Here is a 20,731-nt window from a genome sequence, read left to right on the forward strand (position 1 = left end):
GACCACCACCTCCACACTCCCATGTACTTCTTCCTCCTCAACCTCTCCCTCCTCGACCTGGGCTGCATCTCCACCACAGTGCCCAAAGCCATGGCCAATTCCCTCTGGGACACCAGGGCCATCTCCTACACAGGATGTGCTTCTCAAGTCTTCTTTTTTACTTTCTGATGTCAGCAGATTTTTCACTTCTCACCATCATGTCCTATGACCGCTATGTTGCCATCTGCCAACCCCTGCACTACGGGACCCTCCTGGGCAGCAGAGCTTGTGTCCACATGGCAGCAGCTGCCTGGGGCAGTGGGTTTCTCTATGCTGTGCTGCACACGGCCAATGCATTTTCTATACCACTCTGCCAGGGTAATGCTGTGGACCTGTTCTTCTGTGAAATCCCCCAGATCCTCAAGCTCTCCTGCTCGGACACCTACATCAGAGAGGCTCGGCTTATTATGGTTAGTGCCTGTTTATTCTTTGTGTGTTTTGTTTTCATTGTGCTGTCCTATGTGCAGATCTTCAGGGCCGTGCTGAGGATCCCCTCTGAGCAGGGACGGCACAAAGCCTTTTCCACGTGCCTCCCTCACTTGGCCGTGGTCTCCCTGTTTATCAGCACTGGCATGTTTGCCTACTTCAAGCCCCCCTCCATCTCCTCCACATCCCTGGATCTGGTAGTCTCAGCTCTGTATTCCATCGTGCCTCCAGCAGTGAACCCCCTCATCTACAGCATGAGGAACCAGGAGCTCAAGGGTGCAGTTCAGAAACTGATGACTAGAGGTTTATCAGAAGCAATATGCTGCCCATGTCCTCCTACATATCACTTCTAACAGAACTCATGACAGGCCCAGCCTGTCTTTTATATGTTTTCTAGTTCTTGATGTTATTGTTGATTTTAGTTTTTTAGTTTTCTTTTTTTCACTTCTGATAATGCTGTCCACAAAGAATTTTCATTATTCATACCAATTCTAATTCATTATCGACCTGTCTGATTTGACCCAGAGGTAGTGTAAATGAATTCCACACCCTCTGTGCATTTAAATATTAAAAAGGACCCTGCAGTGACATTTCTGACTGAGATTTTATCCCCCGAGACCTTCCCTGGAGCTGCAGAGGCCGTTCCTGTGTACAGAGTCCCTGCACAGCAGATCTCTGACACAGCTGGCCTCTGTAACAGCATTTCCACCAGGAAAGGCAATCTCCTCAGGGCACTGCCCAAAGGCTTACGTCTTTTTCCAATCTTGCTCTCAAGAACATGCCCAAGGAAGAGACTCTGGAGAAAACTGTTGCTTTGCTTGTTTCTCCATGGGCGCAGAGGGATGAGATGAGGGTCCCAGTGTGCTCTTCCAGGGACTGAGGAATGGCTCAGGTGTTCCCTTTTGGGTGGACAGCACCCACACAGATGCTGAATGGACTCCAACTAAGCTGCCTGGGGCTCGACAGCCTGTGGTAGGGCTGATGGCAGAGGAGTGTTTTTCTGGAAGGAATCAGGAGCTGCCAGGAGAGCCCAGGGGATCTGCAGGGACAGCACGTGCCAGGAGGTCAGCAGGGAATGGAGCCCACTGAGCACGAGCCTGTGCAAGGTGGCGTGCCCCAGAGATCAAGTGCTAAATGTGGGTGTGAACCACCAAGTGAGGGTTCTGCAAGCCCAGGGGACACAGCAGGCACAGGGCAAGGAGCCTGGTGAGTGGTTCATTTTCCCATCAGTGGACTGCCATAGACTGGATGCGGTGCAGCACCCAAACACATCTCATGGCATTGGCAATAAGGCAGGTCACCTCTGAGCAGCCTCCATGGCCACATAAGAGCCTCTGTGGGAGGCAGTCAGTGGCAGTGATGTCCCTGAGCTGGGTCTGCCACCCAGCCTGACCAGCACGTCCCTTGCAGAGTCCCCCTGTGACCCCAGGCCCCACAGCCCACTTGCTCTGCAGAGCAGCTCCCCCAGCTCAAGGGCTGTGGAGAGCATGGGCAGGGGGTGTAGGAATGGCTGGCCAGGCCAGCACAGATGTGCCCACCTTGCGGAAAGGCTCTGTGGGGAGATGGGGTGTCCTGGTGTTTCCCCAAAAGTAGGATTTGTCTGGTGGTACTCAAGGACTTCCTGAACACTTGGTTTTCCTCAGCCAGCTTCTCACCAGTCTTTTCTTTCCCAGCTGGGGGTAGGCATGAGAGTGACCAACCCAAGTGGTTGGGTTTCAGTACTTCACTGAACCTGCACAGAAGGTAGGCAGAAAGCCCTAAGCTCTGTGCTCACCAGAAGGTATGTGGCAACACAGACACAGCTGCCACAGAAGCATGCACCCACCCAGCTCTCAGGCTGCAGGGAGTGTCTGAACTTGGCACTGGCAGGGGAAGGCAGAAGTGAGATTGGCTGCCTGAGGTGTGACCAGGTGGACGATCTGCTCAGCCTGGTGGCAGAACTCTGTGAAGAAGTGGAGAGGTTAAGGAGCATCAGGGAGGCTGAGAGAGAGAGATAAACTGATGGAGCCAAGCTCTGCCCTCCCTGAGACAGAAACAGGGACAGCTAAAAGACCAAAGCCAAAGTGAAGGGGACCCTGTATCCTCCCCTTGCCAGGCAGAAGGCAGCAGCCTCAAAGAGGGGAGTGAATAGAAACAAGTCCATGCTCAGCGTGGCAGGCGAGCCTTCTCCTCCTCACCCACCTCGCCTTCCCACGTACCCCTGTGCAACAGGTACCAGGCTCTGGCTGTGGAAGGCCACTCGAGCGAGGATGTGGATGACAGTCAAGCTACTCCAGAGGTAGCACCTAGGCCCAAAAGGCCCATGCCTCAGGTCATGACCACCCCAACAAAGAAGAAAAGGAGAGTTATAGTCATAGGGGACTCCCTTCTGAAGGGTACAGAGGGCCCGATATGCGGGGCAGACCCTCCCCTCAGAGAAGTCTGCTGCCTCCCTGGGGCCTGTGTCAAGGACATCGCTAGGAAACTTCCCAGCCTGGTACAGCCCTCTGACTATTACCCACTGCTGCTCCTCCATGTGGGTGGGGATGAAGCAGAGACACATACCACAAAAGCAATCAAAAGGGACTTCAGGCTCTTGGGATGGTCACTGAAGGATTTGGGAGCGCAGGTAATATTCTCCTCCCTCCTCCCAGTTGAGGGCAGCAATGTTGGGAGGAACAGGCAGACTCAGTCCATAAATGCATGGCTCCGTGGCTGGTGTCAACACCATAACTTTGAGTTCTTTGACAATGGGACGGCCTACACGGCACCAGGCCTGATGAACCCTGATGGGATTCATCTCCCTCAAAAAGGGGAAGAAGATCTTTGCCCAGGAACTAGCGGGGCTCATCGATAGAGCTTTAAACTAGGCTCGAAGCGGGAGGGGGATAACATCAGGCTTGTCAGCAACATGTTGTGGGATGATGTGCCCAGGTTGGAGGGACAGGGTGCTGGTGAGGGCCCTCAGCCTCCTGCTCAGAGACGTGCTAGATGCACTACAGCACGCTCGAAGCCTACAGGAGATGAGCCGGGGGCTCCAGATGCAACAGGAACCAACATGGTAACACTGGGAAGATACATCAAAAGAATCCCAGCCACCCCAGCCAATAAGTCAGCCTCATCGGGGGCACAACTGAAATGCCTCTATGCGAACGCACGGAGCATGGGGAATAAACAAGAGGAGCTGGAGATGTGTGCGCGCCTGCAAGGCTATGACCTTATTGGCATTACAGAGACATGGTGGGACAGCTCCTATGACTGGAGTGTTGGGATGGAAGGGTACAGGCTCTTTAGGAAGGACAGGCAGGGCAGGCGAGGAGGGGATGTCACCCTGTATGTCGATGACCAGCTGGAGTGCATGGAGCTCCACCTAGGGATGGAGGAGGAGCTCACCGAGAGCCTATGGGTCAGGATTAAAAGGAGTGCTGGGGCAGGGGACATCATAGCAGGGGTCTGCTACAGGCCACCCGACCAGGGAGACCGAGCAGATGAAGCCCTCTATAGGCAGACAGGAGCAGCCTCACGCTCACAAGCCCTGGTCCTTATGGGGGACTTCAACCACCCTGACATCTGCTGGAGGGACAATGCAGCTGAGCGTAAGCAATCCAGGAAGTTCCTGGAATGTGTCGATGACAACTTTCTCCTCCAAGTGATAGAGGAGCCCATGAGGAGGGGTGCCATGCTGGACCTTATTCTCACCAATAAGGAGGATCTGGTAGGGGACGTGAAGCTCAAGGGCAGCCTTGGCTGCAGTGACCACGAAATGGTGGAATTCAGGATCCTCAGGGCAGCGAGGAGGGCGTGCAGCAAGCTCACTACCCTGGACTTCAGCAGAGCAGACTTTGGCCTCTTCAGGGATCTGCCTGGTAGAATACCATGGGACAAAGCCCTAGAAGGAAGAGGGGCCCAAGACAGCTGGCTAATATTCAAGGGTCACCTCCTCCAAGCTCAGGAGCAATGCATCCCAACAAAGAGGAAGTCAAGCAAAAACACCAAGAAGCCCCCCATGGATCAACAAGGAGCTCCTGGGCAAAGTCAAACAAAAAAAGGAAGCCTACAGAGGGTGGAAGCAAGGGCAGGTAACCTGGGAGAAGTACAGAGAAACTATCCAAGCAGCCAGGGATCAGGTTAGGAAAGCCAAAGGCCTGATAGAAATTAGTCTGGCCCGGGATGTCAAGGACAACAAGAAAAGCTTCTATAGGTATGTCAGTGAGAAAAGGAGGATGAAGGATAATGTGGGTCCCCTCCGGAATGAAACGGGTGACCTGGTTACCCAGGATATGGAGAAGGCTGAGGTACTCAACGACTTCTTTGCCTCAGTCTTCACTGGCAAATGCTTGAGCCACACTGCCCAGGTCACAGAAGGCAGGGACTGGGAGAATGCAGAACCGCCCACTGTAGGAGAAGATCAGGTTTGAGAATAAAGAACCTGAAGGTGCACAAGTCCATGGGACCTGATGAGTTGCATCCGCGAGTCTTGAGGGAACTGGCGGATGAAGCGGACAGGCCACTCGCCATCATATTTGAGAAGTCCTGGCAATCCAGCGAAGTTCCTGCCAACTGGAAAAGGGGGAACATAACCCCCATTTTTAAGAAGGGTAAAAAGGAAGACCCAGGGACCTACAGGCCAGCCAGTCTCACCTCCGTGCCTGGCAAGATTATGGAGCAGACCCTCCTGGAGACTATGCTCAGGCACATGGAAGATAAGGAGGTGATTGGTGACAGCCAACATGGCTTCACTAGGGGCAAATCATGCCTGACAAATTTGGTGGCCTTCTATGATGGGGTTACAGCATTGGTGGATAAGGGAAGGGTGACATCATCTACCTGGACTTGTGCAAGGCATTTGACACTGTCCCACACGACATCCTTGTCTCTAAATTGGAGAGACATGGATTCGATGGAGGGACCACTCGGTGGATAAGGAATTGGCTGGATGGTCACACTCAAAGACTTGTGGTCAGCGGCTCAATGTCCAAGTGCAGACCAGTGACAAATGGCGTTCCTCAGGTATCGGTACTGGGACCGGCACTGTTTAACATCTTTGTTGGCGACATGGACAGCTGGATCGAGTGCACCCTCAGGAAGTTTGCCGACGACACCAAGCCTTGTGGTGTGGTTGACACAGTGGAGGGAAGGGATGCCATCCGGAGGGACCTTGACAGGCAGGAGAGGTGGGCCCGTGTGAACCTCATGAAGGCCAAGTGCAAGGTCCTGCACATGGGGCAGTGCAATCCCAAGCGCAGCTATAGGCTGGGCGAGAAATGGATTGAGAGCAGCCCTGAGGAGAAGGACTTGGGGGTATTGGTTGATGAGAAGCTCACCATGAGCTGGCAGTGTGCGCCTGCAGCCCAGAAAGCCAACCATGTCCTGGGCTGCATCAAAAGAGGCGTGACCAGCAGGTTGAGGGAGGGGACTCTGCCACTCTACTCCACTCTTGTGAGACCCCACCTGGAGCACTGCGTCCAGCTCTGGGGGCCCCAGTACAGGAGAGATATCGAGCTGTTGGAGAGAGTCCAGAGGAGGGCCACAAAGATGATTGGAGGGATGGAGCACCTCTCCTGTGAGGACAGGCTGAGACAGTTGGGGTTGTTCAGCCTGGAGAAAAGGCGGCTCCAGGGAGATCGAATTGTGCCTTACCAGTTTCCGAAGGGGAAAAGATGGTGAGGGACTGTTTATGAGGGAGTGTAGTGACAGGACAAGGGGTAATGGGTTCAAGCTGAAGGAGGGTCGCTTTAGATTAGATGTTAGAAAGAAATTCTTTACTGTGAGAGTGGTGAGGCCCTGGAACAGGTTGCCCAGAGAGGTTGTGGATGCCCCCTCCGTGGAAGTGTTTAAGACCAGGTTGGATGAGGCTTTGGGCAATGAGGTCTAGTGGAGGGTGTCCCTGCCCACAGCAGGGGGGTTGGAACTAGATGATCTTTAAGGTCCCCTCCAACCCTAACCATTCTATGATTCTATGATTCTATGACTTCTGCTTTGCAGTGACAAAAGCCAAGGAATGAATATGCTGACCAGGAATAAAGGGGCCCTGTCTCCAAGCAGGCAGAAGAAAGGCACAACTGAGTTTACTGGGCCGTGTGGGATGGATGGCCTGACACATCAGCCCCATGGGAGTATAAAGGTCTGGGGACACCAGTGCGCATGTACTCTAATACCATCAGATTAGAAAGGGGCAGAACCCATCTGCATTTCTGGAGTGATGGGAGGATCCCAAGAACTGTCTGTGTTGGAGGCTGAGGAAAGCCTAACTGGGAAAGAGTGGCAAAAGCACCCCGTTGGGACTGGTCCAGAAGCATCCTTGGCATAGACCACCTCCAGAGAGGGTACTTCAAAGACCCAACAGGGTACCAATGGGCTTTTGGTATAGCTGCCTTGAGTACAGAGAAGATGTTTAGCCATTAGCTTGCCAGTCCCTCAGAGGATCCTTCTGTTGGGGGGTTGCTGCGGGTTCAAGAACAGCAAGTACCATTGGCCATGTGCTGATCCAGACTGCACTGGAAGAGGGTGAAGCTCCTGAGCACCTGCAGTGTATTGATGACATCATCGTGTGGGGCAAGACAGAAAAGGAAGTGTTTGCGAAAGGGAAAAGAGGGATCTAGATTCTTCTGAGAGCTGGTTTTGCCATAAAATAAAGGAAGAGCAAAGGACGTGCACAGGAGGTCCAGGATTTAGGAACAAAATATGAAGATGGGCATTGTTATAGCCCAATGGATGTGATCCATAAAATAACAGGTTTGTTGCCTCCACCTAACAAAAAAGAAACACAAGCTTTCCCAGGTGTTGTGGGTTTTTGGAGAAGGCACATTCCAGGTTATAGTCTGATCATAAGCCCTCTCTATCAAGTGACCCAGGAGAAGAACAGCTTTGAATGGGTCCTGAGCAGCAACAAGCCTTTGAACAAATTAGACAAGCGATAGTTGGTGTGATAGCCATTGGGCCAGTCTAGACCGGAGGAGAAGTGAAAAACATGCTTTACAGCACAGCCAGGGACCACGGCCCCACCTGAAGCCTCTGGCAGAAAGCACCTGGAGAGACTCAAGGTTGACCCCTGGGTTTTTTGAGCCAGGGATATGGAGGATCCGAGGCCCACTGCAGTCCAACTGAAAAAAAAAAAAGATATTGGCAGCTTATGAAGGGCTTTGAGCCACTTCAGAAGGAGTTGGTACTGAAGCACAACCCATCTTGGCACCTCGATTGCCTGCACTGGGCTGGATGTTCAAAGGGAGGGAACCCTCTCTGCATAATGAAACTGATGCTATGTGGAGTAAAAGGGTTGTGCTAATAACACAACAGGCTCGAATGGGAAACCTCGACTGCTCAGGAATCTTGGAAGTGATCGTGGACTGGCCAGAAGGCCAAAACTTTGTAGTGTTGCCAGAAGAGGACGTGACATGTGCTGAAGAGGACACACCATGTCATAAACCACCAGAAAATGAGAAGCAGTATGCCCTGTTTGCAGATGCACCCTGTCATATTGTGGGAGCAAATCTGAGGTGGAAGGCTGCTGGATGGAGTCCTCCATGACGACTCGTACAAACAGCTGAAGGAGAAGGTGAATCGAGTCAGTTTGCAGAGGTGAAAGCCATCCGGCTGGCTTTAGACATTGCTGAGCGAAAAAATGGCCAGTCCTTTGTCTCTATACTGACTCATGGACGGTGTGCACACTGAGCTGAGGCAAGAGGAATCCCACCTCCTGTGGGTCTGTGGGGTGCGTGGGGGAGAGCTGAAGCCCACTCCAGTCTCCAGACTACTCACCAGAGAGGAGAGACCTGATGGACACTGCTGAATCCCTGCCCTGCGTGGGGGGAAATGATCCCTGCCTGTCACTGCTGCGGTGTCCTGCCTGGCCATGGGACAGGGAGAGGGGTTAAGGGAGGGGAACATTTCAACCTCTCATAGACCACCATGCCACGGGAGGAAAAATCCCACTTCTGAAATCCATCTCTCCCCTGCTCAGAGAGGGACAGTCAGTGATGACTTCAGTCTGTGTCAGCCTACGCTCCCCAGGAGAGACCCTGATGCCTTTGAGAAGCTTCAGCCCTGGAGCCCCAGGGCCATCTGCAGGGAGTGTGGGAGGGCAGAGAAAGTGTCGCCCTGGGCTGGTCCTCTGCTGCTGAGCTGCTCCAGGCTCCTGGGATGGAGGGAGCTCATGACAAGCGGGCAGCACTGCAGAGAGACATCTCTGGCCAGGAGCAGCTCCTCTGCAAAGCGCAGCAGGGCTGAGGGCACTGCCTGCAGGCACCGAGGGGAGAGGAGGGAGGAGAAGAGAGGTTAAAGGCAGCCTGGGGTGAGAGGATGCTGAGAGCTGATTCAAAGAGAACTCTTCACAGCCCCCTACGTGGTAAGTCTGTGTCTGCAGGGAAAAGCAGCTGTGGTTGCTGGAGGGACCTCTTCAAGCTGGTACATCCCACAGCCTGTGGGATCTTCTGGGAGGATGTTTGTGTGCAGGAGGAAAATGGCAGAATTCACTTGAAAGGAAGGAGTCTGTGCTTTGAGATGTCTCATCATTGTCAACGGGGTTGGCAGGGTGAGAAGGGACTTTATTTTTGTGCTCTGGAGAAGGCACTGAGAGCCCAGTTGCCAGTAGGACTTGTCTGAGCTGCTCCTTAGCCCCTGCACACAGAGGTGCCCCTGGGCAGTGCCCGGCTGCCAGGAGGGGTCTGCAGGGCAGAGCTGAGCACACAGCCGGTGGCATGGGCTCTGTGAGCACAGGCAGGGAGGAGCCCTGAGCACAGAGGAACAGCTCCTGGCAGGGACAGCTCCAGGCAGCAGAGACATGAGCAGGGAGCGAGAGGCAGCTGTTCCCAGAAATGCTGTGGAAGGGGGGTTGGGGCACCTCCCTGCCATCCCCTGCAGTGCAGACACCTTCCCCGGAGAAACCCCCTGCTCTGCTCTCCCACCCAGCGGAGCCTCTGCCCTGAAGGTCACCTTCTCGGCAGCCTGACCCCTGAGGAGCGGATATTACCAAATACCCAAGTGCCTCCATCGGCAGCAGCACTGTGGCATTTCTCTGGGTTTCCCCTCCTGTCTCTGCTCCCCTTGATCGTATCACCAGGTTTGCTGGGATGGGGGGGTGGGGTTCAGACGCAGCTCAGAGACCAGCCCTGTGGGTCCTGCCATGCAGATGTGTCCATGGGAATGAAGTGTCCAAGTCCCTGCCTAATGCCCGGGCTGCAGGGGATACAAATGACCCCATTCTTCCTTCTTTAGGACACCCCGTCTTTAGGACATTTGCTTCTTTCCCTGGGGGGTCTTGCTGGGCTGCAGGCTGCCCTCCCCCAGGGCACAGCTCTCCCATGGCATCCCGGTGTTCCCCAGGAGCCCCATGGAGAAGACCCCTCAGTGCTAAGGCCATGAAAACGTTGCTGGGTGGCTGCCTGCAGACAGCTGCAGAGAGCCCTCTGTGTTCCCGGCTGGGAGGGGAGGGCTGAGATCCTGCTCAGGTAGAGTGAGACAGGCTGAGGGGGTTGGAGATGTGCACTTGGGAAATGGATTCCTCTGCTCTCAGCAGTGCCCAGCTCCTTTTGGGGGGAACGTCCGGGTGCGATCATCCTGCAGCTCAAAGAGGTGCCAGCACAGGGCGGCTGAGACCAGGGCTGATGGACTGACTGGCTCTCCTCACTCATCACTAGGGGACAGTCCCTTTGCCTTTTGGGATGCACAAGGTTTCACTTGGAGTGCAGCAGAAATGCCAGGGATTTCTGCCTGAAAAACACTCCTCAGGTGTAGTGGGACAACGCGAACAGAATAAACAAAATAAAATCCCATCAGCTCTGCTCTGCCATTTGGTGAAATGGGAGCCACAATGTTGAAAATCTCTTTGATATCCTGTCCTGGTTTCAGCTGGGAGGGTTGATTTTCTTCATAGTAGCTAGTGTGGGGGTATGTTTTGGATTTGTGCTGGAGACAGCATTGATAATATAGAGATGTTTTTGTTCTATGGACTTATTTTTGAGCAGTGTTTACACGGGGCCAAGGCCTTTTCTGCTTCTTGCCCTGCCCTGCCAGTGGGATGGCTGGGGGTGCACAAGAAGTTGGGAGGAGACACAGACAGGACAGGTGACCCAAACTGACTGTGGTGGGTTGACCCTGGCTGGAGGCCAGGTGCCCACCAGAGCCGCTCTCTCACTCCCCTCATTCACTAGACAGGGGAGAAAAGGCATAACGAAATGCTTGCAGGTCGAGATAAGGACAGGGAGAGATCACTCACGAATTGTTGTCACGAGCAAAACAGACCGAACTTAGAGAGGGAATTCATCTAATTTATTACTAGGCAAAACAGAGTAGAGGAATGAGAAAATAAAATCAACTCTTAAAACACTTCCCCCAACCCCTCCCATCTTCCCGGGCTCAACTTCACTCCTGGCTTCAGACTTCCCCCCCTCAGCGGCACAGGGGGACGGGGAGTGGGGGTTACGGTCAGTTCATCTCACGGTGTTTCTGCCGCTTCTTCATCCTCAGGGGGAGGACTCCTCTCATCGTTCCCCTGCTCCAGCATGGAGTCCCTCTCACGGGGTGCAGACCCTCAGGAGCAAACTGCTCCAGCGTGGGGTCCCCCACGGGGTCACAAGTCCTGCCAGCAAACCTGCCCTGGCGTGGGCTCCCCTCTTCACGGGTCCACCAGTCCAGCCTGGAACTTGCTCCAGCGTGGCTTCCCATGGGCCACAGCCTCCTTCAGGTGCATCCACCTGCTCCGGCGTGGGGTCCTCTATGGGCTGCAGGTGGAATCTCTACACCCCCTCATCCTTCCTCCATGGGCTGCAGGGGGACAGCCTGCTTCACCATGGTCTTCACCACGGGCTGCAGGGGGATCTCTGCTCCAGTGCCTGGAACACCTCCTGCCCCTCCTTCTGCACTGACCTTGGTGTCTGCAGAGTTTCTTACATCTTCTCACTCCTCTCTCCAGCTGCAAAAGCCCTCTCTCTCTAACTGTTTTTCTTCTTCTTAAATATGTTATCCCAGAGGCGCTGATTGGCTTGGCCTTGGCCAGTGGCAGGCCTGTCTTAGAGCCGGCTGGCATTGGCTCTATCAGACACAGGGGGAGCTTCTAGCAGCTTCTCACAGAAGCCACCCCTGTAGCCCCCCCGCCACCAAAACCCTGCCACGCAAACCCAACACACTGACCAAAGGGATATTCCATACCATATGATGTCATGCTCAGTTTATAAGGAGCTTGGGGGAAGATGGCAGGGGGGTGATGGCATTCGGAGCGATGGCATTTGTCTTCCCAAGTAACCGTTACACGTGACAGAGCCCTGCTTTCCTGGAGATGGCTGAACACCTGCCTGCCCATGGGAAGTGGGGAATGAATTCCTTGCTTTGCTTTGCTTGTGCACGCAGCTTTTGCTTTACCTATTGAAATGTCTTTATCTCAACCCGTGAGTTTTCTCACTTTAACTTTTCCAATTCTCTCCCCCATCGGGATGGTGGGCAGTGAGTGAGCGGCTGCGTGGTGCTCAGCTGCTGGCTGGGGTAAAACCACGACATATCCCAAGTGGATTTAATCCTAAATCAGCCTGTGTTCCTATGGACCTATGGCTGTGGGGCAGGGCTGGCTCCTGCAGAGCCCCCAGCAGAGCCCCCTGCTCCCTGGGGCAGTCTCAGCCAGCACCAACCAGACCTCAGAAATGGGACCTGTGAAAGGTCTTCCTGAATAAGGAATAAGAAATTCAATAGATTTTTTTCAGAGAAATATCTCTTATTGATGTCTTTTCCTCAATGAACAGACTCCCATGCCCTGAGGGACCAAATGTCCAACAGCAGCTCCATCACCGAGTTCCTCCTCCTGGCATTTGCAGACACACGGGAGCTGCAGCTCTTGCACTTCTGGCTCTTCCTGGGCATCTACCTGGCTGCTCTCCTGGGCAATGGCCTCATCATCACTGCCATAGCCTGCGACCACCATCTCCACACCCCCATGTACTTCTTCCTCCTCAATCTCTCCCTCCTCGACCTGGGCTGCATCTCCACCACTGTACCCAAAGCCATGGCCAATTCCCTCTGGGACACCAGGGCCATCTCCTTCACAGGATGTGCTGCTCAGGTCTTTTTCTTTTTCCTTCTGATGTCAGCAGAGTTTTATCTTCTCACAGTCATGTCCTATGACCGCTACGTTGCCATCTGCCAACCCCTGCACTACGGGACCCTCCTGGGCAGCAGAGCTTGTGTCCACATGGCAGCAGCTGCCTGGGGCAGTGGGTTTCTCAATGCTGTGCTGCACATGGCCAATACATTTTCTATACCACTCTGCCAGGGTAATGCCCTGGACCAGTTCTTCTGTGAAATCCCCCAGATCCTCAAGCTCTCCTGCTCAGACACCTACCTCAGGGAAGCTGGGCTTCTTATATTAAGTTGTTTTTTAGTTTTTGGCTGTTTTGTTTTCATTGTGCTGTCCTATGTGCAGATCTTCAGGGCCGCGCTGAGGATCCCCTCTGAGCAGGGACGGCACAAAGCCTTTTCCATGTGCCTCCCTCACCTGGCCGTGGTCTCCCTGTTTGTCACCACTGGCCTATTTGCTCACCTGAAACCCCCCTCCATGTCCTCCCCATCCCTGGACCTGGTGGTGGCAGTTCTGTACTCGGTGGTGCCTCCAGCAGTGAACCCCCTCATCTACAGCATGAGGAACCAGGATCTCAAGGAGGCCCTGAGGACACTAATCCAATGGACCTTGCACCACCAACTGTAATTTGTCTCCCCTTCTCTGCAGAGTGCCCAGGGTATATTTTATGGATCTCCTCGGGTTTTGTTTTTTTTTTCCCCTGATAATCATCATTAGAGGTAATTGCTTGGGATCATAGTACTTCCCTTGAGGCTCTGTCCTGTTGTGTCTGATCCTTGAAGAACCATGTGTCACCTTTTGCCTTCCTAATAGCCTCTCTGCAATAAAAGGGGATCTCCTGAGGGAGGTGCCTGCAGCCTGGGCTCTCCTTGATAGAGTTGTGGCTAAGAACAAGTGTGTTGGGTTTGTGTGGCAAGGTTTTGGTAGCTGGGGGGCTACAGGGGTGGCTTCTGTGAGAAGCTGCTAGAAGCTCCCCCTGTGTCTGATAGAGCCAATGCCAGCCGGCTCTAAGACGGGCCTGCCGCTGGCCAAGGCCAAGCCAATCAGCGCCTCTGTGATAACATATTTAAGAAGAAGAAAAACAGTTAGAGAGAGAGAGCTTTTGCAGCTGGAGAGAGGAGTGAGAAGATGTAAGAAACTCTGCAGACACCAAGGTCAGTGCAGAAGGAGGGGGAGGAGGAGCTCCAGGCACTGGAGCGGAGATCCCCCTGCAGCCCGTGGTGAAGACCATGGTGAAGCAGGCTGTCCCCCTGCAGCCCATGGAGAAAGGATGAGGGGGTGTAGAGATTCCACCTGCAGCCCGTGGAGGACCCCACGCCGGAGCAGGTGGATGCACCTGAAGGAGGCTTTGGCCCGTGGGAAGCCCACGCTGGAGCAAGTTCCAGGCCGGACCTGTGGACCCGTGGAGAGAGGAGCCCACGCCAGGGCAGGTTTGCTGGCAGGACTTGTGACCTCGTGGGGGACCCCACGCTGGAGCGGTTTGCTCCTGAAGGTCTGCACCACCTGCTGGAGCAGGGGAACGATGAGAGGAGTCCTCCCCCTGAGGATGAAGAAGCGGCAGAAACATCGTGTGATGAACTGACCGTAACTCCCATTCCCCATCCCCCTGTGCCGCTGAGGGGGGGAAGTTTGAAGCCGGGAGTGAAGTTGAGCCCGGGAAGATGGGAGGGGTGGGGGGAGGTGTTTTAAGAGTTGATTTTATTTCTCATTCCTCTACTCTGTTTTGCCTAGTAATAAATTAGATGAATTCCCTCTCTAAGTTTGGTCTGTTTTGCTCGTGACAACAATTAGTGAGTGATCTCTCCCTGTCCTTATCTCGACCCACAAGCGTTTTGTTATACCTTTTCTCCCCTGTCTAGTGAATGAGGGGAGTGAGAGAGCGGCTCTGGTGGGCACCTGGACTCCAGCCAGGGTCAACCCACCACAGAGGCCCAAAACTGACCACAGTATTCGAGGTCCGGCCTCACCAGAGCCGAGTACAGGGGCACAATCCCTTCCCTACTCCTGCTGGCCACACTATTTCTGACACAAGCCAGGATGTTCTTGGTCTTCTTGGCCACCTGGGCACACTGCTGGCTCATGTTCAGCCAGATATCAACCAACACCGCCAAGTCCTTTTCTGTCGAGCAGCTTTCCAGCCCCTCTTCCCCAAGCCTGTAGTGTTGCCGGGGGTTGTTGTGACCCAAGTGCAGGACCCAGCACTGAGCCTTGTTGAACCTCATACAGTTGGCCTCAGCCCATTGATCCAGATCCCTCTGTAGAGCCTTCCTGCCCTCAAGCAGATCAACACTCCTGCACAGCTTGGTGTCATCTGCAAACGTACTGAAGGCACAATCAATCCCCTTGTCCAGATCATTGATAAAGATATTAAAGAGAGCTGGCCCCAGTACTGAGCCCTGGGGAACACCACTTGTGACAGGCCACCACCTAGAATTAACTCCATTCACCACAACTCTTTGGGCCTGGCCACCCAGCCGGTTTTTAATCCAGTGAAGCACATGTCCATCCAAGCCATGAGCAGCCAGTTTCTCCAGGACAATGCTCTGGGATATGGTGTCAAAGGCTTTACTAAAGTCTAGGTAGACAACATCCACAGTCTTGCCCTCATCCACTAAGTGGGTCACCTTGTCATACAAGGAGATGAGGGTAATCAAGAAGGACCTGCCTTTCATGAGCACATGGTGACTGAGCCTGATTGCTTATCCTGTGTGTGCTATGGGAGGGCACTCAAGATGATTTCATCCATAAATATAACGGATAAAAGGAGCCTTCGCATATAAACCTTTGTCTGGTCAATATGCTGGTCTGGACATGCCCTGCGCCTGAACTCAACCGTCTGATGTGTCTCCTTGTTCAGCTCCATTTCTAACTCTGTTCCTGGCTGGGGGGCTCTCTATGCTGTGTGCGGGCATGTGCCAGGAGCAGCTCTACGTGCCAGCAAGGGGAGTCAGACCAGCTGTCACAGAGGCCCACGTGTCTGTGCTGCTGGCTGCGGAGCGAGTGAGGTTACACGCGTCAGTGTGCAATTGGTGGTGAAGATGAAACTGGAGTCACTGGTGCAAAGGTGAAGTGACCTGGGAGCCAAGGCTGTGTGAGCCACTCCGATGGTGAGACCATGGAGAGGCTGGTTCTGGAGGAGCAGGGGAGTTCAGTGCCAGCTGCTGTAGAGTCTGCGAGTTGACTGAGAGACTTCATTCTGAGTGTGTGTGTGGGGGGTGTGTGCACGTGCACATGTGCTGGCCTTTCTGTGTGCACGTGTGTGTGTGGGATGGCGTCGCATGGAGCTGCAGCAGTCTCACCTCTGTCGGGCTGCTGGATTTGGCTCCTGGAGGGATCCATGTTGTCTGTGTGTCTACACAGCTATACATTTTCCTCTAATATCACCATGCGTCAAACAGCCCCACCCTCATTTCTCCTTTCTCCGCTGACCCTGGTTTGGCTTGCTTTGTACCCTCCTGTGGTGTTTTGCAGACTCTCTTCATGGCAATTCCTACCTGGGTCTGTAGAGATCTGCAACTCCTCATGCTGTTCTCTTGTGAGACTACACCACCATCAGGGTGAGCCACCCGCACACAAACAGTAACCGCTGACCAAACGGAGCTTCAGTCCAGAGGGACCTGGAGAAACTCGGAGATTTGGCCAAAAGAAACCTCGTGACATTGACAAGGAGAATTGGCCAGTCTGGCCTCAGGAAGAAGAACCAACCTGTACATCAGGGCCAGCTGGGACCTGCTGTGCTGAGGAGGGACTCTGAGGAGGAGAAGGGCCTGGCAACTGCGAGGGACACCATCCGAGCCAGGGGTTTCTGCTGACTGTGAAGAAGGCCAGTTGCATACGGGGCTGCGTTAGGATGAGCATGGTCACCCAGAGCAGGGCAGTTCTTATGGCCCTTGACACTGCACTGGTAGGGACCCCCACACATGGCTTTGTCCCAGTTCTCGGATCCCTCTTTTGCTGGAGCTGGGAGGAGCTGGAGAGTGGCCAGAGGAGATGTGGCCAGGTGGAGTTTGGGGCCTTAAGCAGATGGGCTGTGTGGAGGGGCTGAGAGACCTGGGCTTCTTTGGTCCCTTTGCCCAGTGGTGGGGAGGCTCAGGGCAGTCTAGGAGTAGCCTGAGACTGCTTCAGAGGTGGATTCAGAGATGGTGGAGCTTTTCTGAAAACTGGGAAACATCATGAGAAAGAAAAGATCTTGAGATTGGGCACAAGGAGAAAGAAATGTCCCTGCAAGTGCAGTTCTGTGGTACAAGAGGCCACCCAGCAAGAGTCTGGATTAGCCAGAGCTTTGCCTTTCAATGAAGAGTCTGTGAGGATCGAGAGATATCAGTAAGGGTAGGAACACACTCAGGTGACACCCAGGTTTGATGCTTGCTGGGTGTCGAGAGCCTGCAGGGAAAGAGGTGCAGGTGTGGGACACTGTAGGACATCCTGTGGTGGAGACATCTGGGGGCAGTGGCAAGGCTGGAAACCCCCAACACAGCCAAGGTCTGGGTCTGCTGGGCTGTGGCTGTTCTCTCTGCAGGTGATGCCTGTGAGGAGACCTCTTATCATTAGAGCACCAGGACTTCATTGCCCCCTTGTCACAACCTGTGAGCCTGAGAAAGAGTGTGTGGTAGTCCTGCTCTAGGCATTGCACATCCCCACATCACACTGGCCCAGGAAGAGCCCTGAGACACGTGTGAGGGACAGGACCTCCCCTCCCAGGGGCTGGGGACCAGGGCTTGGCCCTTTGGCTTGATGAAACACACCCAGGATTACTCAGCATCAGAGCCACCTTGCCATTGCCTTTGCCTACCTGTCATCACTGCCTCCACTTGCCTGCTCTAACCAGCCCCAGAGTTGCTTTGTCAGGGATGGCCCTCAGGGGGACCCATTAATGCTCCAAGAAACTGTGGAGTTTGCATCGCTCTGTGACTTCTGGAGAGGTTTCATCAGCTTCCTCTCAGGGTCTGAGCTTCATGGACTCATCCCCAAACCCACCAGAGGGGTCATTAACATGCCACCTTGGGCTGGTCCTCTGCTGCTGAGCTTCTCCAGGCTCCTGGGATGGAGGGAGCTCATGGCAAGTGGGCTGTGCTGCAGAGAGACATCTCTGGCCAGGAGCAGCTCCTCTGCAGAGCCCAGCAGGGCTGAGGGCTCTGCCTGCAGGCACCGAGGGGAGAACAGCGAGGCAGAGAGAGCTTAAAGGCAGTTGGAAATGGGAGGCTTGCTGAGAGCTCAGGGAGAGAGAAATCTTCAGAGCCCTTGACACGGTAAGTCTCTGGGTGCAGGGCAATGCCGATGCGGTTCCTGGAGGCATCTCCTCAAGCTGGCAGAGCCCACAGCTCCTGGGATGTGCCAGGTGGACTCCCTGTGCAGAGGCAAGTTTGAGTGGCTGTGAATGCAGGTGTGCAGGCAGGGGTGCCCAGTTGTGTCCTTCAGAGCAGGGTCCCTGCAGCCCAGGGGCTGTGTGCCGGGGCAGGGACTCTGCCGCCTGCCAGGGTCAGCCCTCAGCCTGCCCGGGGAGCTGCCCAGGGCACTGCAGGGAGAAGCTGTGGGTGGAAGGAGCGACCCCCTGGAAGGGCAGGGCAGGGTCCTTCTGCTCTTGAGAGGGTGCTGCGTGTTTCCAGGCTACTCACAGCTCCAGATCACCCCTGGGACATTTGCCATGGCACTTCTCAAGGAGCATTGGGATCCCCTTGGGCAGTGCCCTGGTGCCAGGAGGGGTCTGCAGGGCAGAGCTGAGCACACAGAGGGTGGGATGGGCTCTGTGAGCAGGGACAGGGAGGAGAGGTGTGGGCAGAGCACCAGCTCCTGGCAGGGACAGCTCCAGGCAGCAGAGACATGGGCAGGGAGTGGGAGGAAACTGCAGCCAAGCCCTGGACTAGGCTGCCTTCAGGCTGCTCTCTTGTGGTCCCTCACTCTAGATGTCTGCTGGGCGTTGTCTGCTGAGCAATGAGCTGACTCTGCCTTTAGGACATCCCATCTTCAGGACATCTGACTGTCTGCTTTGCCTGTGCTGCTGGGCTTGGGAGCTGCCCCAGAAGAGCACGGCTGTGCTGTAGGATCCCAGGGAGTGCTGAGCTTTCCCTTGGAGGTCAGTTCTCTCCTCTCAGAGGCCTTTGCTTCTTTCTGAGAGAGGCCATGTCCTTCCCTCTCCATCACAGCTTCACCTCTGTGCTGCAAAAAGAAGAGTTTGCAGATCTGCCCTTTGAAACAGCACCCTCCTGATTTCATCAGTCCAGTTGCTTTTTTTTTTTTTTTAAAGACTAATTTAATGCACAGTCATCCTTGAGGTACCAGAAGTTAAGCACAGGGCATGTGGGAACAAGACTGATGGGCAATGCAGCTCTCCTGACTCTGCACTGAGACACAGAGAGTTGAGCCCTTTCGCCTGTCTTGTCTGAAGACTCCACACTTTCAGTCATAAAAAGGAGGATTTCTTCCTTAAAAATCGTACTAAACCGGATGTGATGGTAGAAAAACACAGAGAAAAATCACCATAAAGACATGCTCAGCCTCTCTTCTGCAGCCCACACTCTCTGGAGTGGTGAGTGCAGATATTGAACATTTCCATCAAGGGTGAATTGCATCTGACAGCCCTTGTGACCATCGGGGGTGTCAGGAACCAGCTCCCATGTACTCACTGCAGCAGGGCAGAGCTGACTCCTTGGCAGCACAGGGGCAGAGGTCCTGCTCCTCACAGCACACTCAGCCAGCACAAAGCAAAGAGAGGAAATGCCTCGGAATTGGGGGACATGGGGTGGGATTTCTGTGAAAAATGGAGTGGCTTTGCTCAGAGAACTCTGTCATAGCTTTCCCTGTCCTTTCCTTTTTAGGACAATGGCCCCATATCAAGAACCAGCAAATGACCAACAACAGCAGCTCCATCACTGAGTTCCTCCTCCTGGCATTCACAGACACACGGGAGCTGCAGCTCTTGCACTTCTGGCTCTTCCTGGGCATCTACCTGGCTGCTCTCCTGGCCAATGGCCTCATCATCACTGCCATAGCCTGCGACCACCACCTCCACACCCCCATGTACTTCTTCCTCCTCAATCTCTCCCTCCTCGACCTGGGCTGCATCTCCACCACTGTACCCAAAGCCATGGCCAATTCCCTCTGGGACACCAGGGCCATCTCCTACACAGGATGTGCTGCACAGGTCTTTCTCTTTTTCCTTCTGATGTCAGCAGAGTTTTATCTTCTCACTATCATGTCTTATGACCGCTACGTTGCCATCTGCCAACCCCTGCACTACGGGACCCTCCTGGGCAGCAGAGCTTGTGTCCACATGGCAGCAGCTGCCTGGGGCAGTGGGTTTCTCACTGCTGTGCTGCACACGGCCAATACATTTTCTATACCACTCTGCCAGGGCAATGCTGTGGACCAGTTCTTCTGTGAAGTTCCCCGGATCCTCAAGCTCTCCTGCTCAGACTCCTACCTCAGGGAGGCTGGACTGCTTGTGGTTAGTGTCTGTGTAGCATTTGTTTGTTTCATTTTCATTGTGGTGTCCTATGTGCAGATCTTCAGGGCCATGCTGAGGATCCCCTCTGAGCAGGGACGGCACAAAGCCTTTTCCATGTGCCTCCCTCACCTGGCTGTGGTCTCCCTGTTTGTCACCACTGGCCTATTTGCTCACCTGAAGCCCCCCTCCATCTCCTCCCCATCCCTGGACCTGGTGGTGGCAGTTCTGTACTCGGTGGTTCCTCCAGCAGTGAACCCCCTCATCTACAGCATGAGGAACCAGGAGCTCAAGGGTGCAGTTTGGAAACTGATGACTAGATGGTTTTTAGAAGCAATATACTGCACATGTCCTTCAACATATCACTTGTAACAGAATTCATGGCAGGCCCAGTCTCCTTTGATCTGTTTTGTCGCTCTTCATGTCATTGTTGATTTATTTTATTTTTCTTTTTTTCACTTGTAATAATGTTGTCCGCAAAGAATTTTCATTATTCATACCATTGCTAATTCATTATCTACCTGTCTGGTTTTTACCCGGAAGCAGGGTAAATGAATTTCCATACCCTCTGTGTATTGCAACATCAAAAAGGACACTGCAGTGACATTTCTGACTGAGATTTTATCCCCCAAGACCTTCTCTGGAGCTGCAGAGGCAGTTCCTGTGTACAGAGCCCCTGCACAGCAGATCTCTGACAGAGCTGGCCTCTGTAACAGCATTTCCACCAGGAAAGGCAATCTCCTCAGGGCACTGCCCAAAGGCTTACGTCTTTTTCCAGTGTTTCT

At 54.0% G+C, this 20,731-nt stretch overlaps 1 protein-coding gene across 1 annotated transcript in view; it reads right to left on the reverse strand.

Annotated features, from left to right (window-relative positions):
* LOC129196869 (scavenger receptor cysteine-rich type 1 protein M130-like) overlaps nucleotides 1-20,731 on the reverse strand; it is an 84,469-nt gene that overhangs the window by 58,317 nt on the left and 5,421 nt on the right.

Source organism: Grus americana, chromosome 27 (assembly GCF_028858705.1).
Source record: "Grus americana isolate bGruAme1 chromosome 27, bGruAme1.mat, whole genome shotgun sequence".
Lineage (NCBI taxonomy): Eukaryota > Metazoa > Chordata > Aves > Gruiformes > Gruidae > Grus > Grus americana.